The sequence below is a fragment of the Syngnathus floridae genome, chromosome 6 (assembly GCF_059516105.1).
Source record: "Syngnathus floridae isolate MCC-2025c chromosome 6, RoL_Sflo_1.0, whole genome shotgun sequence".
Lineage (NCBI taxonomy): Eukaryota > Metazoa > Chordata > Actinopteri > Syngnathiformes > Syngnathidae > Syngnathus > Syngnathus floridae.
The window spans coordinates 1,347,464-1,371,175 of record NC_142418.1 but is presented as its reverse complement, the minus strand read 5'-3'; the positions used below and the strand labels follow the sequence as shown (position 1 = coordinate 1,371,175).

The window sequence follows — 23,712 nt, the reverse complement described above, 5'->3', positions numbered from 1 at the left end:
TATTTGATATTTTGTGCGACTCATGAGCTTGAAGGATTGCATCTATGTGGTTAGACAATGATTCATGCAATTTATTGATCAAGTCATCAGGAATAGCAAGAAATGTAGTGTTACATGCCTCGCAGAGATCATCAAGATTTTTTTTTCTTCCAAGCTTCCTCTTTCATTCTACCCCGAACATGCTGCAGTGAATTTCTTCTATTGCCTGAGCCCGTCTCAGCTTCCTTCCAGATTGGTTGCCGAGCACATCTGACTTGAGAATGGAAAAGTGGAAAAAAAAAACTTCTTTGCTTGGAAAGAGTTTTTATTCTTCCCAATACTTGCTGAGGCTACCCGAAGCATCTCTATAATGTCCTGCACCCTTTCCAAGCTCCCCAATTTATATATCCTTGCTCATTTTAACCTGATTCATATTTCATATAGAGTTTTGTGTAGCCTTATTGTTACTAGGCATGTATAGATATATTCTTAGTGGTATATGGAAATATACCACATAACCCCCCCACCCTTCGAGGCAATCAAACGATTAAGCAAATGGTGACATCAGCCTGCAATCAAAAATCTTATTTCAACCATTTTTCATACAAACCAGCATTCACTACAATTTTGGAGGTCTAATTGGCTAAGTCAGACATGAGCAAACTACGGCCGGATGTGGCCCGCGGGGCCTTTTAATCCGGCCCGCCAAACCAGAATAAATTGTATTATTAAACTATTTTTTTTGGTCATTTTCCCTGTAATGACTGCGTTTCCCCTGTAGATAGGGAAATACCCGCCCGCGCATTTACTCCCGGAAGCAGTGTCAGAAAGCTCGGTGCACACTCACAAGTGCGTGTACGTACTCAGTACTACGGACCCGGCGCACTCCGCGCTCTATTTCTATCAGTGCCGAATTTTGAGTGTGGGCTGCATTCTCGTAATTCGCACGCTGAGTTATCAGATACAGTTTTACGCCAAAGCCACCCACAAACCTTCCCCTGGAATCCTTCCATTAAAATGAGTGGCCCAAAGAAAAGAAAGGCGGACACTGAGTGCCGAGTGTTTAAAAATGAGTGGACAATTTGGCTTAACCAACGTGTATGAGCAGACGTTCAGCCACATGAACATCAACTTAACCCCATCACAGATCTAGGTTAACGGACACCTCGGCTCTATCCTAAGAATTGCCACAACAAATTTTACTCCGGACTATGATGCACTAGCAAAAAAAGAGAGACCAACAACACTGTTTTCACTGAAAATGAAGGGGAGTTTGTTGTAAAAAAAAAAATGCATTTTGAAAATAACTTGTACAAATAGCAGGGATTGAAACTAGCAACCATTCTCATATTCAAACAATGCAGGAGGCTCAAGGACATTGATGCACCACCTGTTTGCGACGAATGTTAACTTTTAAAGGTTTTAAGGCCAACTTTAAGGAAGTGTTTCCCGTTTCTTCACCTCTGCCACCAGGTGTTTGTGAGTTAAAGCTCTGGTTTGATTTTCAGATATCCGTCACCGTGTTGCCGTTTTGATTTTTTTATTACTTTATTTAGATGTATTCTTTCGCTCATTCTTCAAGATGATGTATTTGGTCAGAATGTTTGCCGTTTTATGTGATTTCGCCTCATAATTATAAACATCTTTCATAAATCTGACCTGCAGTTGCTGAAGTGATCGAAACTGTTATTCATAATTGTTATTATTATTAATTGTTATGTGTCATAATTAATGAGAATCACTGATAATTGTTTTTTGGTGAAATATTTTTTTTAATGCTGTTAATAAATGCATTTGTTTTCAAAAAGTTTTTTTCTAGAATATCCGTGCTTTACTACCTACTAAAGGCCAAAACCTTTGATGCAATTACCTCTACGTCATTTATATTACTTCACATAAACACTACATCCATCTACTTCTGGATCGGCCCCAGTCAAAATTTAGAACCCAATTCGGCCCACAAGTCAAAAAGTTTGCCCACCCTTAGGCTCAGTCCTAAATAACGCCCAAGGAATGCTATTTAAGAGTACCGTATTTATTCTAATTATCGCCCATATTTTAATAATCGCCCAGTGTGTGTTAGTGATGACATAAATAAAAAACATTGATACCTCTAATTAACGCCCATGCTGCTAAAAATTCCCCCCAAAACTTACGTTTTCCTCTGCGACCGCATGCCGACGTCATTGCTCAAGTTTAAATATGACTGTTGACAGCACGTCGAATGTCCCTCTTAAATTGTTTTTCTCCATAAACTATGATACAATTACACTCGTCACTCCGCTACAATATCGTCACACAATTACGTTAGCGGGGCGTGCGCTCGAACAAGACGATCGCGATAACATGACGTGCGCAACATGTGATGTGCGACGGTAACTGTTAGAGATTTGCTCACTCCAACTTATTTTGCAAGAACCACACGGGAGACAAGTAAGTCCTTTTAGACACCTGCATGTGGAGAGTCCATTCGTCGCTGTGCGTGGAGCGATGTTCGAATGGAGGTCTGAAATCTCCTTCCTGCAAGAGGATATTTATTAAGAGAAACAGAGTGGGGGTATGAGTGGGCTGAATAGAAAGCCCTTGTCCTCTAGTCTAAACATCTCAGGGGATGTTTTACGACCTTGTGATAAGGAGGACAAGGTAAGGTATTTATTACCTGTTGCATTCCAACATAATCCTATGATAAAGATAACCTGGAAAACCCTAACATCTCCCTCCTGTTTTATCATATGATTATGCCATTCCAAACAACAAAGACAAGTAAGAAAAAAAACATATATATATGTATAATGAAGAAAGAAGAATAGTAAAAACAAAAAGCAACAAACAATGATAGCAACACTTCCCAGTGAAGATGAGGCATTACCTCAATACCCCAGATCAAACTTATTGTGTAAGCGAAAAACCTGCCGGCCAGATGTTATTAGCAGGAAAATTCTTACACGGTCCCTTTGCCTTAGGCGACCAGAATGCTATCAAATAAAAAATAAAAAGAAAAACACAGAAACAGTACATCATTGTATCCATCACTTGCGAAGCATATTTGATGGTCAAATCAACAAGTTTCCGTAACACATGCTCAACAGAACAGCATCTACGCAATCCACGTCTCATTATCATTATCACATCTGTCACGTCTAAGAAGTTGTATATGTGCTTGTGTTTTCGTCAGCTGATGATGTTCTAGTCTGTAGGTGAGGTCTGTCACACACACTGGCGCACACACTCGTGTCCAGTTGGCAGGCAGCATCGGACAACTCTTGTGACCACAAAACCACGATCCGTTCTGAACAGGCATGTGCACTCATAGGATGCAGGTGAGGCAGTGCCTCTGAACTTCTGGATGAAGTAGGTCCCGTCCAATGGTGCAGCCATGTTGGTCGTAGAGCCCTTACACCTTGAAAATGGCTCTCTCATCCTGGCACACAGCGGTGATGTCCAAAGCTCCCATCCAGTTTCCTCCTGGAGAGCAGTTGTCGTTAATGCATTTGTGGGTCCTGCTACCTTGGATGTAACATGTGTAATTCACTCCAGCTGGTCTCTCCGTGTAGGCCACTTGTGGTATTGTTCATCCTCTAACAGTCACATTGAGATTTGCCCAGAAGTGTTCATCATAGGCACCGTCTGCAAGTCCAGAGTGTGATGGGTCGGCATCACTAATTGTGACTGCTCGGCGTTGATATCCAACTCCTCCCATGGATGCCATACGTTTCGCTTCAGTGATATTCATTGCTCTGGCCTCCAAGCGACCTAGTGTGGAGGAAGAGGGGAGTTTCGAACACACATAACACCCCTCCCGTCGTGGCTGGCCCAGTTCCTTCTTTTGATGACCTCGATGTAGACCCAGTCTCCTGGATTGATGGGGTTGTTGACCTGTGAGGAGGAAAGATCAAGCGGCAGTAAATTTGTCTTTGACACAGTTTGAGCGTCCTGATCATATAATCTGCCAAGGACTGCGCTTCATCTGTTGTTTGCAACTCTCGTAGTCAATTGTAGTGCCCATTTAACTGGCAAATAGGAGTGTTTGCGGGAAGAGTTTGAACACTTCCTAATGATTCCCTTTAACCAAAGAATATTTATGACAGGGGCGTTCCCATTTATTGCCTCCTGGTTTAAAAAAAAAATGTCTTACCCATGCCTTCTTTCTCCTCACACGCTCGCACCCACACAGGGTGTGCGCACACACACACACACACACACACACACACACACACACATATGCACGCACGCATACACAAAACGGCATACAAAGTTCAGACGAATGACAACAGACTGTCACAATTTTACAGAGATTACGCACAAACACAGAACACACAAACAAAGGGATTCTAATCCATCTCTCATGTAGCTTCTTATGATAGAATCTCCTATCGGTAACTGTATAGCAGACGTTTTAGCATATAATCCCATACTCTGCTCTCTCGCTTCTACTTTTTCATGTCGGTGCAGTCGTAGGTGGCCCCTATTGCAGTCATTGTCTTGTTAACTGTCGCCTTTACTCCTATGCATGAGTGTGTGAATGTCAAAAATTGAACGTACCTAACTTTCTGACCATCCAACCTCCACTGTGGTACAAAAAAACCTTACTATTGTATTGAGTAGGTACATTGAGCAACCTAGCTTCATCCTGACTGCCAAATGTCCTGTTCTAAAATTTATATAACTCGACCTCTACGTCTTAAGCTTGATGAGCCAAAATATCAGATCTTGCTCTTGTTTCCTACCGTTTTAGCCTATTTGTTTTATCCAAATCCGTTCAATCTCTGATTATAATGCTTTTCTCTGTAGCCCTACGTATTTTTCAAATTTTAATTTATTTATTTATCAAATCTCCTCAGTTCTGTCAAACTCAGTGCACAATGAACCTCCCTTCCACTTTGAACCAAGCTTCACCAAATTTGGTAACGCCGTAGCAAGGAGTGCGATTTGGTTGTCGGACACTCCAAGTCCATATCTTTTTGCCGCACTTCACCCTCTCAAGTTGGTGTTCTTTTGTTGTTGCTTCAGAGCGACCCCATCCATCACTCTTGAATTGTTCAAAGGAGTCAATTTTCATCATTGTGAGTTCCTCCGCTCTTCACTGTCTTTTCCGTCCCCGAGGATGTTGTATTTCCTCCAGAGTGTACTTGTCCCCCTCCAAGCACAACAGCAGTCTTTTCTTGTCCTTCGCCAAAGGTCAAAGGTGCTTCAGAGCCAGGCACCATTTTGTAGTTGTTCACGGCTGTAGGCGAAGTCTCGGATTGGGTTTCAGGGACCCTGACACTGAGAATGACAGGCTGGGACATCAAACTTGTAAGACTATCTCCAAATGTAGCTGCTTCCATCAATTTGCTGGTAACGTTTGTTTACCAAACTTCAAATTCTTCTAATAACAGCGGTCTCGTTTTTATATCGTAAATCCTGCAACTCATCCTATTTTTGAGCTACATTTTATCTATAGTTCCAATTTAATCGGACAGTATGTTGTCTTCAGTATCATTATTGAAAATCAACTCATCGAGGTCTGCGTTCCACATCAAGCCCTGGTCTGTATGTCTTGACCTCTCACTTGTTATTGTCATGCTTGCTCAAAAATGTGACTTAGAGTATGGTGCTGTGAATTCTCAATCTCCCCAATGAAATTGGATCCCACCTCGTAGTTCTTATCGTTCTCATGTTCCTGTTAGCCTGCAATTGTCCAAATCAAAAATGTTTTCTTTTAACTGTCTTTCTTTTGAACCTCTAAATCGCTCGTGTTGCTCACCTATCTACACCAGAACAAAAAATTTACCACAGTATAACACCAAATGTATTCGAAAATTCATTGTCATAGAGTGTTGTATTATTACCATCTTCCACTATCTGTCCTACTCACTCCCTCCTTTTGAGGCTTGGCAACGCCCATGCCTCACACCTTGACAAACTTTTTGGGAGAATGCGTTCTTTACTACATACGATTCCATCATCATTTAATTAGACTTTCTTTCCAAAACGCTTCTCAATTTCTCAGTTCACACATCTTCTACATGTTACTGGTTCTCCAGGTTTTTTTTGTAGTTAATTATCAATCCAAAAGCTACGTGTTTCTTTCTAACATTCAACCTGCTCAAAATCACTCTTTCATCAAAGTCGCTCTACTAATTTTCTATAGTAGTCGCCAACGACTTCAACCATTCAACCTCTCATTCAGGCAATCATTCATCAATGCTCATCATATGCATCTCACACAGTCTCCAAAAAGGAGTCATACTATCACATTGGTCCCAATTCATCCAAGCTCACCACACAACATTCATATATCATTTTTAACTCAGGTTTCCTGGTAGAACAACCCACCAATTCAAAAAAAAACTTAACTAAAACAAACAATTGGCAAATTAATCTGAATTTTTTTCTTTGTTTTTAAATTTGAAGAACTCAAACGCTCAGATTTAGCTTGCATTTAGAATTTTGTATAATCTTATAACACAACCGATCAATTATTCCTATTAAATGTAGCATTGTAAAATCTTAAATTCACAATTTAGCTCCTTCCAATTCGAATTTTATCTGTCAAAATTGTTTCTGTTCTGCGGTGTAAATTGAATAGACAACAGTCTAGCAAATTTCTTTATACTAAAAGTTTAGCCAATCTTCATCAATTTGGGACTTTAACTTTAACACATGCGCACACACATGCACAGCTCTCGCATGCGGAAGGTAGGTCTCAGCAACAATGATTCGTCACAGGCTGGCCATTTCCTGTGGTCGATCATGAGCTGGTCCCTCCCATGCACACGAGGACAGCACATTCTAATTTTATTTATTTATCTTCTAGAAGCAAGTTGCATTTCTTTACCACTTGATTTACATATTTTAACTTTAGTGTAACACAAATTGATCTCTAGTCATTTGTAATTTGCCACCTCAAAAATATTATTATTATTATTATTATTATTATTATTATTATTATTATTAAACTCCTCTTGCCCCTCGCTTGAGCCGCGGCTTGAGCTGCGGCCTTGCACCCGCTCACAGGGGCCTTATTGTGTCCTGGTCTGACGAACACGGATGACCTCGTCAGTTTTCATCTTTCTAGCTTTTGTCTCTTGAATTCGTTCTCATCTCTTTGTGAAGATTTCAACCACACTCTAGCACTTCTACCACTTCTTCCACATTTCAAATTTCCTTGTATTCCATACATATTCTTTCACTTCAGCATGTATTGCATACAATTAAGAAATCTACTTGCCATGGACTTCTCATCTCAAAGAAGAGCAGAGCAAAAGATTTACCGTTCTTATTTCCCATCTTAATTTTAGTAGTTTAAGGTTTTACAATTTTTTTCAATTTTTTTTTTTCTTCTTTGAGGATCCTCAATGCAGGTTTAAATTGACCTTTCAACAGATTACTAGCCTGTTTTATTGCCGTGGATCAATGCTAGAACTGCTATTTAGTCAATTTATCCTACCAGTCACACACTCAATCACACAAGTTTTCCCTGCCTACGCGAAGTCCTCCTTTTAACAAAAGGAGCTGCTTCATCCAGTGAGGGGACTCTACAACACCCCCCACCTTCCCTGGGAACTAAAGACAACAGTCCTTGTCCCCAGCCCTGCCAACGCGAAGTCCTCCTTTTAAAAAAAAAAGGAGCTGCTTCATCCAGTGAGGGGACTCTACAACACCCCCCACCTTCCCTGGGAACTAAAGACAACAGTCCTTGTCCCCAGCCCTGCAGACGCGAAGTTGTACTCTTTAGAACAGTGGTCGTCAAATAATGATCCACGGAGGTACTGAGATTTTAAAACAGTTTGAGAACCACTGCTCCAAAAGAGACACCTCATCCAGAGGGGGACTCTACAACACCCCCTCCTTCCACAAAACTTACTTTTTCCTGTGCACTTCTACGTTTTTACGCGTTTCACAAAAACAACACAATCACACAACTTCAGGCCTTTAACTTACTTGTCCCCTGGTTCGTTGCACTGCCGGGTCCCGTCAATCCACCTCTGTCAGACGAAGGCAGACCTAAGATGCTGGCCCAGTGAAGAATTCTCTTCCCAGGACTTTCTTCTCCAGGTCCTCCTAATGGACGCTGGCTTGTCGACAATGCAACACGTCCTCCTTCGTCAGCCAGATAGCGGGTGCGAGAGGTCCCGGGTTTCGGCACCAAAATGTTAGAGATTTGCTCACTCCAACTTATTTTGCAAGAACCACACGGGAGACAAGTAAGTCCTTTTAGACACCTGCAGGTGGAGAGTCCATTCGTCGCTGTGTGTGCAGCGATGTTCGAATGGAGGTCTGAAATCTCCTTCCTGCAAGAGGATATTTATTAAGAGAAACAGAGTGGGCTGAATAGAAAGCCCTTGTCCTCTAGTCTAAACATCTCAGGGGATGTTTTACGACCTTGTGATAAGGAGGACAAGGTAAGGTATTTATTACCTGTTGCGTTCCAACATAATCCTATGATAAAGATAACCTGGAAAACCCTAACAGTAACGTGTCGCATCGATGGAGCGTCAATTGACGCACCCCGCTGTCAGAGGTAGATCAAAACAGCCGCTGTTTTAGTGTTAAGAACACCAGTGAGATGCAGGTATTGCATACTACATAAGGAAAATATACATATCGCCCATTTCAGTGCCCTTTGGCGATCGGACAAAAGGTGTTCTCTATTAATCGCCCACCCCCCGTTGGACATAAACCTTCTCTAATTATCGCCCTGGGCGATAATTAGAATAAATACGGTATTTCAACTCGGATAAACTTATTTAATTAAGGCCAAATTTCTTCCTGACAGTACTTTAAGACTTCTCTAGGAACACACATTAAAGAATAAATTAAAAACTTTAACTCTCACCACTACTCAACCATTACCAACAATGCTCCCCCAACTTTAGCCCGATAATAACACCAATACTTTGGGAATCAATGCATTTCGTGTGGTTCACTAGGGGAATCAAAGTTATGCCGGACCTCCGTCAAGAAAAAAACCTCATTAATCTAGTGATAAGGAAAAAAGATGTAGGTCCTTTCTAACAACACCTCAGTGATTCCATCTTCCTGAACCAATCAAGACGAAGGAGCACTGTTACAAACTACAGCACAGACACCAAGACATGATTATCAAAAGCAACGACAAAGAATAACTAACTACCCAAACTCGCAATTTTCAGGTCACATTCGGCATGCAATGAAGTAGATAAACCAGGCATGTCCAGAGACCGGCCAGCGGGCCAAATCCGGCCCCCGGTCAGATTTCATACAGCCCGCAGCTTCAGTCTTATAATGTATTATTTATGGCCCGCCTGCACTGTCAAACTGAATTAAAAAAAATCATGAAACTTGAAATTGTAATTCCTCCTATTGCCAAAAGGTGGCAACACGACCCTGCTCTGTTCATTTCTGCCATAGCGACTGCAAGGAAAACGAGGAAAGTTGACATTGAGGGTTAGGGTTTCAAGAGAAATTGTATTTACAATACTTAACTGAAAATCAAGGCAATTGTGTTTGTCTAATTTGTAAAGAGACGGATGGTTGCCTTGTTTAAGGATTTCAACCTAAAGAGTCACTATCAGACTAAACATGCTAACACATACGACAAGCTAACAGGGAGTGACCGCGCTGATAAAGTGAAGCAGCTCGAAGCTGAACTGGCATCACGCGGGGCTGTGAGTCAAAAGTAAATATTACTAAAGCAAGCTATGAAGTGGCCATGTTAATACTGTTGATGTCATGAACCTGTAGACGTGACACAAACTACTACTTTCTGAAAGATATTGTAAATGACAAGAGCGACATTAACTTGTTTTAAGTTTTAATAACAACAGACAACTTTGCATTACATATAACTCCTTTATAAAATGTTCATGAGGTAAAAATAAGTTTAAACTCATGTAAATTTAAGGTTGGCGGCTCGGTGGAGCACTGGGTAGCACGTCCGCCTCACAGTTAGGAGGTCGCGGGTTCGATTCCACCTCCGGCCCTCCCTGTGTGGAGTTCTCCCCGGGCCAGTGTGGGTTTTCTCCGGGCACTCCGGTTTCCTCCCACATTCCAAAAACATGCTTGGCAGGCCGATAGAAGGACTCCAAATTGTCCCTAGGTGTGAGTGTGAGTGCGATTGGTTGTCTGTTTCTGTGTGCCCTGCGATTGGCTGGCAACCAGTTCAGGGTGTCCCCCGCCTACTGCCCGATGACGGCTGGGATAGGTTCCAGCACGCCCGCGACCCCCGTGGGGACTAAGCGGTTGAGAAAATGGATGGATGGATGGATGTTCAAACATAAGGGTGTCCATGTGTGCACTTGGCACCAGGACACCCTAGGCCGCAGTTCGATGATCGACTTTGTAATCGTGTCATCGGATTTGCGGCCGCATGTTTTGGACACTCGGGTGAAGAGAGGGGCGGAGCTGTGAACTGATCACCACCTGGTGGTGGGTTGGCTCCGATGGTGGGGGAAGATGCCGGTCCGACCTGGCAGACCCAAACGCTCGCTGAGGGTCTAATGGGAACGTCTGGCAGAATCTCCTGTCAGGAAGAGCTTCAACTGTCACCTCCGGCAGAGCTTTTCCCACGTCCCGGGGGAGGCGGGGGACATTCAGTCTGAGTGGAGCATGCTCCGCGCCTCCATTGTTGAAGCGGCCGACCGAAGCTGTGGCCGTAAGGTCGTTGGTGCCTGTCGTGGTGGCAATCCCCGAACCCGCTGGTGGACACCGGCGGTAAGGGATGCCGTTAAGCTGAAGAAGGAGTCCTATTGGGCCGTTTTGGCCTGCGGGACTCCGGAGGCAGCTGACAGGTACCAGATGGCCAAGCGGAACGCGGCTTCGACGGTTGCTGAGGCAAAAACCCGGGCGTGGGAGGAGTTTGGTGAGGCCATGGAGAATGACTTCCGGACGGCTTCAAGGAAATTCTTGTCCACCATCCGGCGTCTCAGGAGGGGGAAGCAGTGCAACGTCAACACTGTTTACAGTGGGGATGGCGTGCTGCTGACCTCGACTCGGGACATCGTGAGTCGGTGGGGAGAATACTTCAAAGACCTCCTCAATTCCACCGACACGCCTTCCATTGTGGAAGCAGGGCCTGGAGACTCTGAGATGGACTCTCCAATCTCTGCGGTCAAAGTCACTGAGGTAGTTAAAAAACTCCTCGGGGGCAAGGCCCCAGGGGTGGATGAGATCCGCCTGGAGTTTTTAAAGGCTCTGGATGTTGTGGGGCTGTCCTGGCTGACATGCCTCTGCAACATTGCATGGACCTCGAGGACGGTACCTCTGGATTGGTGGTGGTTCCCCTCTTTAAGAAGGGGGACCGGGGGGTCCAACTACAGAGGAATCACACTCCTCAGCCTCCCTGGTAAGGGATGCTGGAGAGGAGGGTCCTTCGGGAGGTCGAACCTCGGATTCAGGAGGAGCAGTGTGGCTTTCGTCCTGGCCGTGGAACAGTGGAGCAGCTCAACACCCTCGGCAGGATCCCCGAAGGGGGCATGGGAGTTCGCTCAACCAGTCCACATGTGTTTTTTGGACTTGGAGAAAGCGTTCGACCATGTCCCTCAGGAGGTTTTGTGGAGGGTGCTTTGGGAGTACGGGGTGCCGAGCCAACTGATAAGGGTGGTTCGGTCCCTGTATCAACGATGTCAGAGTTTGTTCCGCATTTCTGGCAGTAATTTGCATTTGTTCCCAGTGAGGGTTGGACGCTGCCAAGGCTGCCCTTTGTGACCGATTCTGTTCATAACTTTTATATACACCGTATAATACACCGTAATTAAGGATGCATACCACTCTGTGGCTCGTGCAGCTTTAGGACTCTCGGACCACTGTCTAGTTCATCTGATCCCTGCCTACAGACAGAAACTAAAAACTTCTAAGCCTGTGGTGAGGACTGTAAGGAAGTGGACAGTGGAGTCAAGGCAGGACCTCCAAGCCTGCTTTGACTGCACCGATTGGAGAGTTTTTGAAGCTGCAACTTCAGACCTGCATGAACTCACTGACACTGTCACATCATACATCAGTTTTTGTGAGGATCTGTGTGTGCAGACTAAGACCTTCTGCACGTACAACAACGACAAACCTTGGTTTACACCGAACCTTAGGAGGCTGCGCAAAGTCAAGGAGGAGGCCTACAGGAGCGGCGACCGGGACCTGTTCAAGCAGACCAGAAACACACTGAACCGAGAGGTCAGGAAAGCCAGGAGGTGTTACGGGGAGAGCCTGGAGAGACACCTCTCTGCCAATCCTGATCCCTCAACAGTGTGGAAAGGTCTGCAGAGCATCATGGGCTTCAAGAAACGAAACCCCCGTCCTGTGGAGAGCCCAAGGCTCGCTAACCAGCTAAACAGGTTCTACTGCAGGTTTGATTGGTCCTGCTGGCGCCCACCTTTGCACGGATCTTCAACCGTTCCCTGGAGCTGTGTGAGGTGCCCTCGTGCTTCAAGAGCTCCACTATCGTTCCAGTGGCCAAGAAGCCCGCCATCACAAGTCTGAATGACTATAGATCTGTTGCACTGACATCTGTGGTCATGAAATCTTTCGGGAGGTTAGCGCTGAACCACCTGAAGGATGTCACGGGCCCCCTGCTGGACCCCCTCCAGTTTGCCTACCGGGCAAACAGGTCGGTGGATGATGCGGACAACATGGGACTGCACTACATCCTGCAACACCTGGACACCCCAGGAAAGTACGCCAGGATCCTGTTTGTGGACTTCAGCTCGGCGTTCAACACCATCACTCCTGACATCCTCCAACAGAAGCTCATCCAGCTCGCGGTGCCTGCCTCCACCTGTCAGTGGATCACCAGCTTCCTGACCAACAGGAGACAGCGTGTGAGGCTGGGGAGCATCACATCTGACACCCTGACCACCAATACTGGAGCCCCTCAGGGGTGCGTCCTCTCCCCACTGCTCTTCTCCCTCTACCCCAACGATTTCTCCGCAAGTGACTCTTCTGTGAAGCTCCTGAAGTATGCAGACGACACCACTCTCATCGGACTGATCCAGAACGGTGATGAGACTGCGTACAGACAGGCGGTGGAGCGGCTGGTCCACTGATGCAGCCAAAACCACCTGGACCTGAACCCGCTCAAGACCGTGGAGATGACAGTGGACTTCAGGCAAGGCCCTTCACCACTTTCACCCCTCACTATCCGCAGTAATACTATTCTCTCATCAGACACTTTCAAGTTCCTGGGAACCACAATCTCTCGGGACCTGAAATGGACCGGCCACATAGACTCTGTCCGGAAGAAGGCCCAGCAGAGGCTGTACTTCCTGAGACAGCTCAAGAAGTTCAACTTGCCGCGGGAGCTGCTGAAGACCTTCTACACTGCCATCATCCAGTCTGTCCTCTGCACCTCCATCACTGTCATGTTTGGATCGGCCTCCAAACAAGACAAGCACAGACTGCAACGGACAATAAGGACTGCAGAAAAGATAATTGGAATCAACCTCCCATCTAGCCAAGACTTGTACCTGTCCAGGACCAGGAAACGTGCAAGTAACAACAGACCCTTCGCACCCAGGTTGCAGCCTGTTTGAACTACTCCCCTCCGGACGCCGTTATAGAGCTCTGTACACTAAAACCAGCAGACACAGAGACAGCTTCTTCCCCCAGGCTGTCGCTCTGATTAACTCACACCACTCTTAGAGTCTCAGAGTCATTACTGTGCAATAACATTCCACTTTCCAGACCTTTTTTGTCTACACTGTTTGTACTATGTGTCCTCTCTGCATCCATTGCAGCCTGGTCATCCTAGAAGAGGGACCCTCCCATCTGTGGTCTCTTCTCAAGGTTTCTCATTTCCCCTAGCTGGAGTTTTGAGTTTTTCCTTGCCCTCTTGGGAGTTTAAGATCAGTTTAAGATCAGGGGATGTTTGAGAATATCTTTCATTTTTCACATGTCCTGAGTGTTGTTAGTCACCTAAATGTTGAACAGAGGCTGTGATTTACCGAAGTCAAATTCCTTGTTTGGCACGCTCAAACATGGCGAATAAAAAACTCTTGAATCTTGAATGGACAGAATTTCTAGGCGTTGAGCGTGTCGGGTTTGGGGACCTCAGCATTGCGTCTCTGCTTTTTGCAGACAATGTGGTGCTGTTGGCTTTTTGAAGTGGTGATTTCCAGCTCTCACTGGAGCAGTTCGAAGCCGAGTGTGAAGTGGTCGGGATGAGGGTCAGCATCTCCAAATCCAAGTGCATGGTCCTCGGTCGGAAAAGTGTGGAATGCCCTCTCCGGATCGGGGATGAGATCCTGCCCCAAGTTGAGGAGTTCAAGTATCTTGGGGTCTTGTTCACGAGTGACGGCAGGATGGAGTGCGAGATCGACAGGCTGATCGGTGCAGCGTCGGTAGTAATGTGGACACTGTACCTGTCTGTCGTGGTGAAAGAGAGCTGAGCCAAAAGGCAAAGCTCTCAGTTTACTGGTCGATCTATGCTCCTACCCTCGCCTATGGTCACAAGCTATGGGTCGTGACCGAAAGAACGAGATCTAGGATACAAGCGGCCGAAATGAGTTTCCTCTGCAGGGTGTCCGGGCTCTCCCTTAGAGATAAAGTGAGACGCTCGGTCATCCGGGAGAGACTTGGAGTAGAGCCGCTGCTCCTCCAAGTTCAGAGGAGCCAGATCGGGCATCTCATCAGGACCTGGACGTTCCAGACCTGGACGTTCCGAACATCTCCCACCAGTAGGAGACCCCGTGGACGACCCAGGACGTGCTGGAGAGACTATGTTTCTCAGCTGGCCTGGGAACGTCTTGGGATCCCCCGGGATGAGCTGGATGAAGTGGCTGGGGAGAGGGAAGTCTGGGAGTCCCTCCTAAAGCTGCTGCCCCCGCGACCCGACCCCACATAAGCGGAAGAAGATGGATGGATGGATGGATGGATGGATGGATGGATGGATGGATGGATGGATGGAAGGATGGATGGATGGATGGATGGATGGGTTCAAGATTCAATAATTTTTATTCGCCATGTTTGAGCATGCCAAACAAGGAATTTGACTTTGTTACATGACAGCCACTGTTCAACATTTAGGTGACTAACAACACTCAGGACATGTGCGAAAATTGACAAATATTCTCAAACATCCCCTGATCGTAGACTCCCAGGAGGGCAAGGAAAAACTCAAAACTCCAACTAGGGGAAATGAGAAAGCTTGAGAAGAGACCACAGATAGGAGGATCCCTCTTCTTGGATGACCAGGCTGCCATGGATGCAGAGTGGTCACATAGTACACATATTACAGACAATTAAAAAAAGGCGTGCAGAGCAGGATGTTATCGCACAGCAATGACTCTGAGACTCTATGAGTGGTGTGAGTTCAACAGAGCGACAGCCTGGGGGAAGAAGCTGTCTCTGTGTCTGCTGGTTTTGGTGTACAGGGATCTATAACGCCATCCGGAGGGGAGTAGTTCGAACAGACTGCAACCTGGGTGAGAAGGGTCTGTATAGATGTTACTTGCATGTTTCTTGGTCCTGGACAGGTACAAGTCCTGCATAGATGGGAGGTTGATTCCAATTATCTTTTCTGCAGTCCTGATTGTCCGTTGCATGGATGGATGGATGGATGGATTGATGGATGGACCAACCATATGGCAAAGGACTGTACTACAATTGTGAAGTGTTTTGCATGTGACAGCATCCAACATGTCTCAGCTATGCACCCAGGACCAGCACCACGACCCATGACTTCTCTGACCTCGTCACGGCATGGCGGGGAGGGAGAAGAGGTAAACGACATCAGTGAGATTGGCTCAAGCTGCACAGCAGTATGCGGTACAGGACAAGTTGGACGGTCATGCTCCAAGATATGCCTGGCGAGAGTGTACTAGAAAGAGCACCCAGATGAAGCCATCAAGGCCTACATCGTGTTGGACAACCAAAGCAACCGATCATTGGCCAAGTCCAGCTTCTTTGATAAATTTGACATTCACACTAGGCCATATCCTTACCAACTGAAAACATGTTCTGGTATCATGGGAACATTCGGCAGAAGGGCCTCAGATTTTATTGTGGCATCCCTCAATGTAAAAGTTACGATTCCCTTACCACCACTCACAGAGTGCAATGACTTACTTGATAATAGGTCTGATATTCCCACACCAAATGCCGCTCTTCATCAGCCCCACCTGTCAAAAGTAGCAGAACACATCCCAGAGCTGGACCCCACAGCTGAAATCCTCCTGCTGCTAGGGGGAGACGCAATCAGAGCACACAAAGGACAGGAACAAATAAATGGCCCAACCAATGCACCCTTCGCACAATGCCTTGACCTAGGCTGGGTGCTGGTCAGAGAAGTCCGTCTAGGGAACACACACAAACTGAACGTCAGTTCCTTCCGGACAACCATGGTCAACTGTCATCGGTCCTCACTCTTCCAGCCATGCACAAGCCTTTTGCACATTTAAGAGAAACTTCATTACAGACTGCCTAGAAACAGTGCCTTACCTCCCAGAGGTAAGGAAGACAGTCTGGGTCAAAATGTTCTTGACTGCACTGAACGGGACAATAAGCTATCACCTTCAATGAAAGATGAAACTTTCATTGAAATAATGGACAAAGAAGTCTACAAAAACGATTAACACAGCTGGATTGATCCATTGCCGTTCAGACAAACTAGGCAACAGCTTCCCAACAACCGCGAGCAGGCACTCAAGCGATTTGAATCACTACAGCGTTAATTCAGAAGAAATCCAGAAATGCAACAACAATACATGGAATTTATGGGCAAACTGCTGGAAAACTACCATGCTGAAGTGGCACCAGAGCTAAGAGAAGAAGAGTGCTGGTATTTACCAAGCAGTGCATTATATCACCCACAGAAACCCGATCAAACCAGGGTAGTGTTTGATTCAAGTCCCCAAAAGTCTAGGATCTCCTTGAACAACGTGCTCTTACCCGGACCAGTTCTGAACAACACCCTTCAATGAGTTCCGAAAGGACAAGGTCGCTGTGATGGCGGATATTCAACAAATGTTCTATTGCTTCCTTGTGGACGAAAAGCACAGAAACTACCTACGATTCTTATGGTTCGAAGACAACGACGTAACCAACGAGGTCTTTAAAAACAGAATGAAAGTTCTTGCGTTTGGAAATAACCCATCTCCTGCAGTTGCAATCTACGGGCTCAGAAGAGCCATCAGAGATGGTGCAGAAAAATATGGAACAGACACGGTCAACTTCGCTGAGGACGGCCTCTGTACTGTCCCAACTGATGCAGAGGCTAGTGGGCTCAAGCCTCACTCGCTGAGTCTAACTTGAGGTTTCATAAATTTGCCTCAATTTGTCAGGATATCTTGGAAGCCTTCCCAAGTGAGGACTGCGTACAAGCCATAAAGGACGTAGACCTCAGCAGAGATAAGTCAACCACCTAACGCAGCTTGGGGCTCCTGTGGGAAACAGCATGTGACACCTTCACCTTCTCTGTGTCAACCGACACCAAACCATTCACCCGTCGAGGGGTTCTTTAAATGGTGAAGTGTCTTTGATCCTTTCGGGTTTCTGGCTCCAATTATAATCAAAGGCAGGAACCTTCTCAGAGAGTTGAATTCTGAGACATCGGAGTGGGACACCCCATTGCTTGAAGATATGTTAGGCAAGTGGGAAGCTTGGAGAAACTCGCTTCTTGAATTGAAGCACTTTCATATACTGAAGATGTACACAGACATCTGATTAACCGAGGCCGAGCGAGTAGAGCTCCACGTCTTTGGCGATGCATCTGTGAAGGCCATTGGTGCCGTAGCCTACTTGAAAGCCACCCAAAAAGACGCAGTAGACGTTGGATTTGCCATGGCAAAGGTCAAACTTGCCCCTCAATCAGACCCGACCATTCCAGGACTTGAACTGTGTGCAGCAGTCTTAGCTGTGGAAATGGCTGAGCTGATACAGGATGAACTGAATCTAAAGCTTGATGACACTAAGTTTTACACTGATAGCAAAGTTGCCCTTGGGTATATTTACAACCAGTCCAGACAGTACTATGTGTACATCCATAATCGGGGCCAGCGTATACCATCCATCCATCCATCCATCCATCCATGTTTTCCGCTTATCCGGGGTCGGGTCGCGGGGGCAGCAGCTTTAGGAGGGACTCCCAGACTTCCCTCTCCCCAGCCACTTCATCCAGCTCATCCTGGGGATCCCAAGGCGTTCCCAGGCCAGCTGAGAGGCATAGACTCTCATGCGCGTCCTGGGTCGTCCCCGGGGTCTCCTACCGGTGGGACATGCCCGGAACACCTCCCCAGGGAGGCGTCCAGGAGGCATCCTGATAAGATGCCCGAGCCACCTCATCTGGCTCATCTCAACGGGGAGGAGTAGCGACTCTACTCCGAGTCTCTCCCGGATGACCAAGCTTCTTACCCTATCTCTAAGGGAGAGCCCGGACATCCTGCGGAGAAAACTCATTTCGGCCGCTTGTATCCGGGATGTCATTCTTTCGGTCACGACCCATAGCTCGTGACCATAGGTGAGGGTAGGAGCGTAAATCGGCCAGTAAATTGAGAGCTTGGCCTTTCGGCTCAGCTCTCTCTTCACCACAACGGACCGGTACAGGGTCCGCATTACTGCCGACGCTGCACCGATCCGCCTGTCGATCTCGCGCTCCATCCTCCCCTCACTTGTGAACAAGACTCCAAGATACATGAACTCCTCCACTTGGGGCAGGATCTCATCCACGATCCGGAGAGGGCATTCCACCCTTTTCCGATCGAGGACCATGGACTCGGATTTGGAGGTGCTGACCCTCATCGCGACCGCTTCACACTCGGCTGCGAACCGTTCGAGCGAGAGCTGGAGATCACGGCCTGAAGAAGCCAACAGCACCACGTCATCTGCTAAAAGCAGAGACGCGATGCTGAGGTCCCCAAACTGGACCCCATCAACGCCTCGGCTGCGCCTAGAAATTCTGTCCATAAAAATTATGAACAGAATCGGTGAGGGCAGCCTTGGCGGAGTCCAACCCTCACTGGGAACGAATCCGACTTACTGCCGGAAATGCGGACCAGACTCTGGCATCGGTGAACCGCCCTTATCAGTTGGCTCGGCACCCCGTACTCCCGAAGCACCCTCCACAGAACCTCCCGAGGGACACGGTTGAACACAAAAAACATGTGGACTGGTTGGGCGAACTCCCATGCACCCTCGAGGATCCTGCCGAGGGTGTAGAGGTGGTCCACTGTTCTACGGCCAGGATGAAAGCCACACTGCTCCTCCTGAATCCGAGGTTCCACCTCCCGACGGACCCTCCTCTCCAGCACCCCTGAATAGACCTTGCCGGGGAGGCTGAGGGGTGTGATTCCCCTGTAATTGGAACACACCCCCCGGTCCCCCTTCTTAAAGAGGGGAACCACCACCCCAGTCTGCCAATCCAGAGGCACTGTCCCCGATGTCCACGCAATGTTGTAGAGGCGTGTCAGCCATGACAGCCCCACAAAATCCAGAGCCTTTAAGAACTCCATCCACCCCCAGGGCCTTTCCACCAAGGAGTTTTTTAACTACCTCAGTGACTTCGACCCCAGAGATTGGAGAATCCGCCTCAGAGTCTCCAGGCCCTGCTTCCTCAATGGAAGGCGTGTAGGTAGAATTGAGGAGGTCTTGGCCACTGGAACGATAGTGGAGCTCTTGAAGCACGAGGGCACCTCACACAGCTCCAGGGAACGGTTGAAGATCCGTGCAAAGGTGGGCGCCAGCAGGACCAATCAAACCTGCAGTAGAACCTGTTTAGCTGGTTAGCAAGCCTTGGGCTCTCCACAGGACGGGGGGTTCGTTTCTTGAAGCCCATGATGCTCTGCAGACCTTTCCACACTGTTGAGGGATCAGGATTGGCAGAGAGGTGTCTCTCCAGGCTCTCCCCGTAACACCTCCTGGCTTTCCTGACCTCTCGGTTCAGTGTGTTTCTGGTCTGCTTGAACAGGTCCCGGTCGCCGCTCCTGTAGGCCTCCTCCTTGACTTTGCGCAGCCTCCTAAGGTTCGGTGTAAACCAAGGTTTGTCGTTGTTGTACGTGCAGAAGGTCTTAGTCTGCACACACAGATCCTCACAAAAACTGATGTATGATGTGACAGTGTCAGTGAGTTCATGCAGGTCTGAAGTTGCAGCTTCAAAAACTCTCCAATCGGTGCAGTCAAAGCAGGCTTGGAGGTCCTGCCTTGACTCCACTGTCCACTTCCTTACAGTCCTCACCACAGGCTTAGAAGTTTTTAGTTTCTGTCTGTAGGCAGGGATCAGATGAACTAGACAGTGGTCCGAGAGTCCTAAAGCTGCACGAGCCACAGAGTGGTATGCATCCTTAATTACGGTGTATTACACGGTGTATATAAAAGTTATGAACAGAATCGGTCACAAAGGGCAGCCTTGGCAGCGTCCAACCCTCACTGGGAACAAATGCGAATTACTGCCAGAAATGCGGAACAAACTCTGACATCGTTGATACAGGGACCGAACCACCCTTATCAGTTGGCTCGGCACCCCGTACTCCCAAAGCACCCTCCACAAAACCTCCTGAGGGACATGGTCGAACGCTTTCTCCAAGTCCAAAAAACACATGTGGACTGGTTGAGCGAACTCCCATGCCCCCTTCGGGGATCCTGCCGAGGGTGTTGAGCTGCTCCACTGTTCCACGGCCAGGACGAAAGCCACACTGCTCCTCCTGAATCCGAGGTTCGACCTCCCGAAGGACCCTCCTCTCCAGCATCCCTGTAAATAGACCTTACCAGGGAGGCTGAGGAGTGTGATTCCTCTGTAGTTGGACCCCCCGGTCCCCCTTCTTAAAGAGGGGAACCACCACCAATCCAGAGGTACCGTCCTCGAGGTTCATGCGATGTTGCAGAGGCATGTCAGCCAGGACAGCCCCACAACATCCAGAGCCTTTAAAAACTCCAGGCGGATCTCATCCACCCCTGGGGCCTTGCCCCCGAGGGTTTTTTTAACTACCTCAGTGACTTCCTGATGTTAAGGATTAAAGCTGTCTTCACTTTGAAAATAGTTGAACGTATTGAAAGAATGACTATGATAGGGAAACAAAGAAAAATTAAAGTTCTAATTACTGCATATAAAACCATGCTCAATATAGTTAATGCTAAATAATCGATAACCGAATTAATGATTAAGAAGAAATTTAATGAATAAGTCAAAGTCAAAGTCAGCTTTATTGTCAATTTCTCCACATGCCAAAGACACACAAAGAAACCGAAATTTTGTTCCCCCTATCCCACGGTGACAAGACATGGCTCACAACAGACAAACAAGTAAACAAGTATAACAAAAGCGTGCTGAATAAATAATGAATAAAAAACACAACAATAAATAAATAAATAAGAGGAGCAAAAAAAAAAAGGAGCAAGTGCGCGTACAGCAGACATTCCCGAAAATAGCGCAACAGTGCCGCACGCTACGCAGAAGGGGGTAGCGAGTTCAGGGCCCTAACAGCCTGGAGAAAGAAGCTGTTGGCGAGTCTGGTGGTGCGGGAGCGCAAGCTCCTGTACCTCTTCCCAGAGGGCAGAAGGTCAAACAAAGAGTGAGCCGGGTGACTCACATCTCTGGCAATCGAGGTTGCCTTGCGGGCGAGATGGGAGGTGTAAATGTCCTTCAGGGAGGGGAGCGAAGCACCAATAATCTTACCAGCCGTATTCACTATGCGCTGCAGAAAAATAATTACAAGTTTAAAGTCACTTTAAAAAGAATTGAACGGATTTAAAGAATGACAACGATAGGGAAATAAATACATTTTGAAGTTCTAATTGCTGCATATAAAACCATGCTCAACATAGTTAATACGAAATAATCGATAACCGAATTAAGGATTAAAAAGAGATTTAATGAATAAGCAAGAAAAAGAATTACGAGTCGCAAAAAACAACACTCACCTGTCTCAGAACAAAAGAGGGTACAAAAGGTCTAAAATCCTATTTGGTTGAACAAATCGAGTGATCGGCTCTCCTTTGTTCCAAAATCCGAATTCTGTTTATAGAAGAAGAAAGGTCTGGCCATGAGGAGCTTAGCCAACGCCGTAACATTGGCGTTTTCCCCTTTCTGCCCGAAGCGGCTGTCTCCTCTGCCTTCCTCGAAGCTTAAAATTTGACAAAGTCCAATTCGAAGCTTAAAATTTGACAAGGTCCAATTCGAAGACTCTGGAAATTCATTTTCGTAGATTTTGGTTCAATCTCTAAAAGAATGAAAAATCCATCTACGTCTAAACGGCGTTCTTTACTCCGGGCAACGTCACGGCCATCACCCTGACTAGGAAGAACCGCCTCGCTCCGTGTCAGGACAACATATTCCTAGGCTTCTGGCATTACCTCATCGGAATATGTAGGTGAAAGGTCAGAATCCCTGCACCAGGTCATAAAAATATCTACGTGAAAGGTCAGAATCCCAGCACCAGGTAATAGGAATATCTAGGTGAAAGGTCAGAATCCCTACAACAGGTCATAAAAATATATAGGTGAATATCTGGTCGATTCCAATAGTGTAACAAACAACCTCTTTTGTCTCCCCACAACTTAATACATTCATGTATCAATTGAACAACAATGTTAAATACAGGTTGGATAAAACATTCCAACATTAAAATCATATATCTTGTCTAGTAACAATCAATCTTCACACATAATCATACTTAGCCATAATAATGGGTTCTTCTAACTTTAACATTTATATTGATATTGCTAAAGCTGTTACATCTTAAAATTATGGCATAGCAAACTCGTATTCCAAAATTTTGTGTTGCTACGTGTTTGAACAGGTCCTATCCTCCCAATTGCTAATGATTTAATTTATTACATTTGTTAGTTTCCATCAGGTCACCCCTATGTCAAGCTTTTACACCATCTCCTGGTGAAATTTTGTAACGACTACATGTTTTGGGATAGCCAATGTGCCTGGGCCAAATTCGATACCCAATTTTACACCATCTTGTACCACCATGCCACTTGACAACTTTAGCAGCTGCTGCTTTTGCGCATGCACAAAGTAAAGCATTGGTTGATGAGGCAGATGAATGAAAGCTGCTTCCACTTTTTCCTGATTGATTAGATCTAGTTTTCATCTTGACTCAATGTAGAACACTAACTTCTCAGTCTTTTAACTGTGTTGTCCTCTCTGCAGTGTAGCAACTGAAGCTCCCCAACAAATTAAACTGCAATAACCAGGAGTCTGTGCTGTAGTTAACATTTCACTGTCGTTTACTGAAGATTCCTGTATTACATGGCAGAGTGAAAAGTGCAACAAAACAAGGATTGACTGTTTTTAGCATATAGCGTTAGCATGGCATATAGCGTTAGCATTTTAGCAAAAAGCATGTAAATCCATGTAAATAAAAACGATCTTTTTAAACTATTTATTACCTTCTTTTCCAACATTAAACTCAACTTAATCTAACAATTATTCAATTTAAGAATAAACTTGACTTACGAATTTGCTTCTAGCATCCATCATGGTCAGAAATTAGTAGAAAATTTGTAGAAACTCTTTTTGTACAGATAGAAAACAGGCAGAACGTAACTCACAACAAAGCAGGAAGCGGTAGGTAAATTACAGGAAATTATATAAAAATAAAAGCATCTACATACTGCCTTTATGATACGAAATCATATCAAAATAAAAGCATCTACATACTACCTTTATGGCGACACAGTAACGATAATTCAGCCCACAGACAGGACATGCCTTGCAGTATGTAGAAAAGCCTCAAAAAAAAATCAGAAGGAACAGACATACAGTAGGTGTTAGAGGTTGATTATCATTATCTACAAGTAATTCACTGTGCACCTACTGTACAGCACTGACTTAATATTTAC

The 23,712-nt window shown here is 46.1% G+C and overlaps 1 protein-coding gene and 1 long non-coding RNA gene across 3 annotated transcripts in view; one reads left to right on the top strand and one right to left on the bottom strand.

Moving 5' to 3' along the window:
• The window catches only part of coq9 (coenzyme Q9 homolog (S. cerevisiae)), a 79,460-nt gene that overhangs the window by 31,159 nt on the left and 24,589 nt on the right, over window positions 1-23,712 (top strand). The gene's annotated exons all lie outside the window — the stretch shown is intronic.
• On the bottom strand, window positions 262-23,345 carry LOC148395932 (uncharacterized). The gene is made up of 3 exons (XR_015859043.1): window positions 23,327-23,345; window positions 8,187-8,255; window positions 262-8,064 (listed from the first exon to the last, which is right to left on the bottom strand). It is a non-coding gene; the product is annotated as an uncharacterized LOC148395932 (long non-coding RNA).